At 40.8% G+C, this 8,499-nt stretch overlaps 1 non-coding gene across 1 annotated transcript; it reads right to left on the bottom strand.

Annotated features, from left to right (window-relative positions):
* Positions 1-108, bottom strand: LOC148568023 (small nucleolar RNA R71). Its single transcript, XR_015882738.1, has one exon. It is a non-coding gene; the product is annotated as a small nucleolar RNA R71 (small nucleolar RNA).
* Between the last annotated feature and the right edge of the window lie 8,391 nt (positions 109-8,499).

Here is an 8,499-nt window from a genome sequence, read left to right on the forward strand (position 1 = left end):
AAGCTTAGAGTGGAAGTCCAAACCTTCAGACAGAAGGAAGGTGAATCCCTCTATGAAGCTTGGGATAGATATAAGCAATTGATCAGAAGGTGTCCTTCTGACATGCTTTCAGAATGGAGCATCATAGGTATTTTCTATGATGGTCTATCTGAACTGTCTAAGATGTCATTGGACAGCTCTGCTGGAGGATCTCTTCATCTGAAGAAGACGCCTGCAGAAGTTCAGGAACTAATTGAAATGGTTGCAAATAACCAATTCATGTACACTTCTGAATGGAATCCTGTGAATAATGGGACAAGTCAGAAGAAAGGAGTTCTTGAAATTGATACTCTGAATGCCATATTGGCTCAGAACAAAATATTGACTCAACAAGTCAATATGATTTCTCAAAGTCTGTCTGGAATTCAAGCAGCAACAGGCAGTACCAAAGAAGCTTCATCTGAAGAAGAAGCTTATGATCCTGAGAACCCAGCAATGGAAGATGTGAATTACATGGGAGAACCCTATGAAAACACCTATAATCCGTCATGGAGAAATCATCCAAACCTCTCATGGAAGGATCAACAGAGGCCTCAACAAGGCTTCAACAATAATAATGGTGGAAGAAATAGGTTTAGCAATAGCAAGCCCTTTCCATCATCTTCTCAGCAACAAACCGAGAATTCTAAGCAGAGCCACTCTGAATCAGCAACTGTAGTCTCTGATTTAATCAAAACCACTCAAAGTTTCATGACTGAAATAAGGTCCTCCATTAGAAATTTGGAGGCACAAGTGGGTCAGCTAAGTAAGAAAGTTACTGAACTCCCTCCTAGTACTCTTCCAAGCAATACAGAAGAGAATCCAAAAGGAGAGTGCAAGGCCATCAACATACCCCACACGGCCGAACCTAGAGAGGAGGAAGAGGCAGTGATCTCCACTAAGGAAGACCTCAATGGACATCCACTAGCCTCCAAGGAGTTCCCTAATAAGGAACCATGGGAATCTGAGGCTCACACTAAGACCATAGAGATTCCATTGAATTTACTTTTGCCATTCATGAGCTCTGATGAGTATTCTTCCTCTGAAGAGGATGAAGATGTTACTGAAGAACAAGTTGCTAAGTACCTTGGAGCAATCATGAAGCTAAATGCCAAGCTATTTGGTAATGAGACTTGGGATGATGAACCCCCCTTGCTCACCAAAGAACTGGATGACTTGGCTAGGCAGGAATTACCTCTAAAGAGACAAGACCCTGGAAAGTTCTCAATACCTTGTACCATAGGTACCATGACCTTTGAGAAGACTCTGTGTGACCTAGGGTCAAGCATAAACCTCATGCCTCTCTCTGTAATGGAGAAGCTAGGGATCATTGAGGTACAAGCTGCAAAAATATCACTAGAGATGGCAGACAATTCAAGAAAACATGCTTATGGACTTGTAGAGGATGTCTTGGTAAAGGTTGAAGACCACTACATCCCTGCTGATTTCATAATCCTAGATACTGGGAAGTGCATGGATGAATCCATCATCCTTGGCAGACCCTTCCTAGCCACAGCAAAAGCTGTGATTGATGTTGATAGAGGAGACTTGGTCCTTCAAGTGAATAAGGACTCCCTTGTGTTTAAAGCTCAAGGATCTCCCTCTGTAACCATGGAGAAGAAGCATGAAAAGCTTCTTTCAATACAGAGTCAAACAAAATCCCCACATTCAAACTCTAAGTTTGGTGTTTGGAGGCCACAACCAAACTCTAAGTTTGGTGTTGAGAGGCCATCATCATGCTCTGAGTATCTGTGAGGCTCCATGAGAGCCCACTGTCAAGCTACTGACATTAAAGAAGCGCTTGTTGGGAGACAACCCAATTTTACTTATCTATGTTATATTTCTATTTTCCATTGTTATTTTATGTTTTCTATAGGTTGATGATCATGTGAAGTCACAAAAACAATTGAAAAAGCAAAAACAAACTGAAAAATAGCACACCCTGGAGGAGAAGCCTACTGGCGTTTAAATGCCAATAAGGGCAGCAGAATGGGCGTTAAACGCCCAGTCTGGCACCATTCTGGGCGTTTAACACCAAAATGGGCACCAGAATGGCGTTTAAAGCCAGAAAAGGGTAAGAAGCTGGCGTTAAACGCCAAAAATAGGCAGCAACCTGACGTTTAATGCCAGAATTGGCAGCAGAGGGCATTTTGCACGCCTAATTGGTGCAGGGATGAGAATTCCTTGACACCTCAGGATCTGTGGACCCCACAGGATCCCCACCAACCTCAACTCACTCTCTCTCTTCTTCAAACCTTTTCATAATACTCTTCCCCAAATACCCTTCACCAATCAACTCAATACCTCTTCCCCAAAACCCCTCACCTATCAAATCCTACCCTCTTCTCCATAAACCCTTCACCAATCCACATCCATCCATCATAAACCCTACCTACCTCACCATTCAAATTCAAACCACTTTCCCTCCCAATCCCACCCATACATGGTCGAACCCAAACCCCCTCCCCACTCCTATATAAACCCATCTTCACTCCTTCATTTTCACACATCTTCAACACTACTTCACCCCCTTGACCAAAACACTACCCTCCTCCATCTCCTCTATTTCTTCTCCCTCTACTCTCTTCATTCTTCTTTTGCTCGAGGACGAGCAAACCTTCTAAGTTTGGTGTGGTAAAAGTGTTGCTTTTTGTTTTTCCATAACCATTTATGGCACCTAAGGCTGGAGAAACCTCTAGAAAGAGGAAAGGGAAGGCAAAAGCTTCCACCTCTGAGTCATAGAAGATGGAGAGATTCATCTCAAAGGTGTATCAAGACCACTTCTATGAAGTTGTGGCCAAGAAGAAAGTGATCCCCGAGGTCCCTTTCAAGCTCCAAAAGGGTGAATATCCGGAGATCCGACATGAGATTCGAAGAAGAGGTTGGGAAGTTCTCACCAACCCCATTCAACAAGTCGGAATCTTAATGGTTCAAGAGTTCTATGCCAATGCATAGATCACCAAGAACCATGATAAAAGTGTGAACCCGGATCCAAAGAATTGGCTTACAATGGTTCGGGGGAAATACTTAGATTTCAGTCCGGAAAATGTAAGGTTGGCATTCAACTTGCAAATGATGCAAGGAGATGCACACCCCTACACTAGAAGGGTCAACTTTGGTCAAAGGTTGGACCAAGTCCTCATAGACATCTGTGAAGAGGGCGCTCAATGGAAGAGAGATTCAAGAGGGAAGCCGGTTCAACTAAGAAGGCATGACCTCAAGCCCGTGGCTAGGGGATGGTTGGAGTTCATCCAACGCTCAATCATTCCCACTAGCAACCGGTCTGAAGTTACTATAGACCGGGTTATCATGATCCATAGCATCATGATTGGAGAGGAAGTAGAAGTTCATGAGGTTATATCCCTAGAACTCTACAAGGTGGCGGACAAGTCCTCTACTTTGGCAAGGTTAGCCTTCCCTCATCTCATTTGTCACCTCTGCAATTCAGCTGAAATTGACATAGAGGAAGACATCCTCATTGATGAGGACAAAACCATCACTAAGAAAAAGATGGAGCAAACAAGAGAGCCCACTCATGAACCTCACCAAGAGCATGAGGAAATTCCTCATCATGAAATCCCTGAGATGCCTCAAGGGATGCATTTTCCTCCACAAAACTATTGGGAGCAAATCAACACCTCCCTAGGAGAATTAAGTTCCAACATGGACAACTAAGGGTGGAGCACCAAGAGCATTATATCCTCCTCCATGAAATTAGAGAAGACCAAAGAGTTATGAGAGAGGAGCAACAAAGGCAAGGAAGAGACATTGAGGAGCTCAAGCACTCCATAAGATCTTCAAGAGGAAGAACAAGCCGCCATCACTAAGGTGGACCCATTCTTTAATTTCCTTGTTCTTTATTTTCTGTTTTTCAAATTTTTATGCTTTATGTTTATTTATGTTTGTGTCTTTATTACATGATCACTAGTGTCTAAGTGTCTATGCCTTAAAGCTATGAAAATGAATCCATCACCTTTCTTAAATGGAAAATGTTTTTAATTGAAAAAGAAAAAGAAGTGCATGAATTTCGAATTTTAAAACAGTTTAGTTATTTTGATGTGGTGGCAATACTTTTGTCTTTCTGAATGAATACTTGAACAGTGCATATTTTTTGAATTTGTTGTACATGAATGTTAAAATTGTTGGCTCTTGAAAGAATGATGGAAAAAGAGAAATGTTATTTGATAATCTGAAAAATCATAAAATTGATTCTTGAAGCAAGAAAAAGCAATGAAAAGCTTGCAGAAAAAAATATATATGCGAAAAAAAACAAAAAACAAAAAAAAAGAGAGAGAGAAAAGAAAAAGAAAAAACAAGTAGAAAAAGCCAATAGCCCTTTAAACCAAAAGGCAAGGGTAAAATAAAAAGATCCAAGGCTTTGAGCATCAGTGGATAGGAGGGCCCACAGGAATAAAATCCTGGCCTAAGCGACTAAACCAAGCTGTCCCTAACCATGTGCTTGTGGCGTGAAGGTGTCAAGTGAAAACTTGAGACTGAGCGGTTAAAGTCGTGGTCCAAAAGCAAAAAGAGTGTGCTTAAGAGCTCTGGACACCTCTAATTGGGGACTCTAGCAAAGCTGAGTCACAATCTGAAAAGGTTCACCCAGTTATGTGTCTGTGGCATTTATGTATCCGGTGGTAATACTGGAAAACAAAATGCTTTGGGTCACGGCCAAGACTCATAAAATAGCTGTGTTCAAGAATCAACATACTTAACTAGGAGAATCAATAACACTATCTGAATTCTGAGTTCCTATAGATGCCAATCATTTTGAACTTCAAAAGGATAAAGTGAGATGCCAAAACTGTTCAGAAGCAAAAAGCTAAAAGCCCCGCTCATCTAATTAAGACTGATCTTCATAGATGTTTTTGGAATTCATTGTATATTCTATTCTTTTTATCCTATTTGATTTTCAGTTGCTTGAGGACAAGCAACAATTTAAGTTTGGTGTTGTGATGAGCAGATAATTTATACGCTTTTTGGCATTGTTTTTAGTATGTTTTTAGTATATTTTAATTAGTTTTTAATATGTTTTTATTAGTTTTTAAATAAAAATCATATTTCTGGACTTTACTATGATTTTGTGTGTTTTTCTGTGATTTCAGGTATTTTCTGGCTGAAATTGAGGGACCTGAGCAAAAATCTGATTCAGAGGCTGAAAAAGGACTGCAGATGCTGTTGGATTCTGACCTCCCTGCACTCGAAGTGGATTTTTTGGAGCTACAAAAGCCCATTTGGCGCGTTCTCAATTGCGTTGGAAAGTAGACATCCTGGGCTTTCCAGCAATATATAATAGTCATACTTTGCCCAAGATTTGATGGCCCAAACCTGCGTTCAAATTCTGCATAGAAATTCTGGCGTCAAAACGCCAGAACTGGCATAAAAGCTGGAGTTAAACGCCCAAACTGGCACAAAAGCTGGCGTTTAACTCCAAGAAAAGTCTCTACACGTGAAAGCATCAATGCTCAGCCCAAGCACACACCAAGTGGGCCCCGAAAGTGGATTTCTGCATCATTTACTTATTTCTGTAACCTTAGGCTACTAGTTTTCTATAAATAGGACTTTTGCTATTGTATTTGACACATTGGAACACACTTGATCATACTTTGATAGACTTTTTCACGCTTTGGGAGGCTGGCCATTCGGCCATGCCTAGACCCTTTTGTTCTTATGTATTTTCAACGGTAGAGTTTCTACACACCATAGATTAAGGTGTGGAGCTCTGCTATTCCTCATGAATTATTGCAAAGTACTATTGTTTTTCTATTCAACTCAAGCCAATTTCTTCTCTAAGATATACAATCGTTCTTCAACCTTAAGAATGTGATGATCCGTGACACTCATCATCATTCTTACCTATGAACGCGTGCCTGACAACCACTTCCGTTCTACATGCAATCAAGCTTGAATGTGTATCTCTTGGGTTTCTAATCTAAGATTAAAACCTTCATGGTATAAGCTAGAATTATTGGCGGCCATTCCTGAGGTCCGAAAAGTCTAAACCTTGTCTGTGGTATTCCGAGTAGGATCGGGGAAGGGATGACTGTGACGAGCTTCAAACTCGCAAGTGTTGGGCGTGTGACAAACGCAAAAGGATCAATGGATCCTATTCCAACATGATCGAGAACCGACAGATGATTAGCCGTGCGGTGACAGCGCATTTGGAACATTTTCACTGAGAGGACGGGAAGTAGCCATTGACAACGGTGATGCCCAACATAAAGCTTACCATGGAAAGGAGTATGAATGATTGGAAGAAGGCAATAGGAAAGCAGAGGTTCAGAAGGAACAAAGCATCTTCATACGCTTATCTGAAATTCTCACCAATGAATTACATAAGTATCTCTATCTTTATTTTATGTTTTATTTATCTTTTAATTATCAATTCTCCATAACCATTTGAATCCGCCTGATTGAGATTTACAAGATGACCATAGCTTGCTTCAAGCCGACAGTCTCCGTGGGATCGACCCTTACTCACGTAAGGTTTATTACTTGGACGACCGAGTGCACTTGCTGGTTAGTTGTGTGGAGTTGTGACAAAGAGTTGAGATTACAATTGTGCGTACCATGATGTTGGCGCCATTGATGATCAAAATTTCATGCACCATTTATCCTGTGCTTAATCTAGTGGATTTTATCCATTATTCTCACACTTATTCATACAATTCGCATGTTTTACATTTTTCTTCCTGATTTTGTGCTATGATTGAAAACATGCTCCTTTGGCCTTATATTTGCTAATATTAATCCTCTCTTATTACCACTCGATGCCGTGATATGTGCATTAAGTGATTTCAAGGATTACAGGGCAGGAATGGCTTGGAGGATGGAAAGGAAGCATGCAAAAGTGGAAGGAATGCAAGAAATTGAAGGAACTGCAAAGTAGTCCAGCCTGACCTCTTTGCACTCAAACAGTCATAACTTGAGCTATAGAGCTCCAAATGAGGTGGTTCTAGTTGCGTTTAAAAGCTAACATCTGGGACTTCGAAATGATATATAATTTGTCAAAGTTTCTCTGAATAAAAGTGGCACGCACGCGTGAATTCATGCGCACGTGTGAATCCACGCGCACGCGTGGTTCTGCAGAAAACCAGTGACCTGCACGTATTTGAATTTGCCCCCAGTGATTTCTGGTGTGTTTTTGGCCCAGTTCTCGGTTCAGAAAACACAGATTAGAGGCTATAAAGTAGGGGAATGCATTCATTCATCAAAAACAACTTCTCATTATTCACAATTTTAGGTTTTAGATGTAGTTTTCTAGAGAGAGAGGCTCTCTCCTCTCTCTTAGGATTTAGGATTTAGGATTTCTCTTAATTTTAGGATTGTTTCTTCTCAATTCCAGATTCAATGTTCCTTTAATTTTATTTCTCTTCTAATTTAATTTGTTTCTTCTCAGTTTTATTATTTATTTAATTGCTTTCAATTTTATTTCCATTATCATGTCTAATTTCTCTTCTAATTTTATTTATTATTGCTTTCAATTATCACTTGACTTTCCTTTATGGCGTCGTTGCCAGGAAATTGCAAACGTGTGCCTTATTATTGGTTATTATAAATATTTGCTTTTTGCTTGTTTATTTATTTTTATTTTTGCTTTTAATTTTTGTTAGCTACTATGAGTTCTCACCCCTGTCGCTTTGAGTTTGGTTCCAATGTTGTTGTAAGGAATGAAAGCTATAATTAGAACAGGCATCAAGGTTGGAAGAATCAAGGATGGGAGGAGCCACAAGGATTTGATCAATCCTCTTGGCAACAACCCCCTCCAATGCGCTATAACCAACAACCATTCTATGATGCACACCAGGACAATAGCTATGGTAGACCCTTTCGTGACAACCCACCTCCACCAAATTACTATCGTCAAGAGCCATTCTAGGGAGCGTACCAAGATGATGAATATGGTGGACCCCCTTGTAGTTACCAACAAGCCCCACCATATGCTTATGAACCACCTCCCCAACATACCTTTGAACCACCATACTCACAAGCCCCTACAACCAAACACCTCCATATGACCCTACCCATATCCACCATACCAACCACCTTATGAGCCATACTTAGAACCACCACCTCAATATACACCATGTCCATATCCATCAATCCAAGAGCACTATGATCCTACTTATGATAGCTGAGCGCAACAAGAATCAAAGGATCGTCTCAAGGAAACAACGGATCGACTTCATGCAACTCTTCATCAACTGGAGCGAGCAATAAACCATTTAGCTTCCCAATGTTTGAACACTCAAGGAACCCCCATGGCTTCATGTGGAGAATCTACTGAAGAACGCAGCATGAAGGAGAAGCTAGAAACTCTGGTGGACAGTGAGTAGCATGACTCTGTATTGGAACAATTGGAGGAAGCTGTAATCATTGAAGGGGAAGAAGTGGTCGAAGACTTAGGAGATGCGGAACATCCACGGGAGAGCCCTGTCATAGAGCCCCCTTCTAAGGAGTTTGAATTTGATGTTGAGGAGG

The sequence above is a fragment of the Arachis ipaensis genome, chromosome B4 (assembly GCF_059453495.1).
Source record: "Arachis ipaensis isolate K30076 ecotype BB chromosome B4, ASM5945349v1, whole genome shotgun sequence".
Classification (NCBI taxonomy): Eukaryota; Viridiplantae; Streptophyta; class Magnoliopsida; order Fabales; family Fabaceae; genus Arachis; species Arachis ipaensis.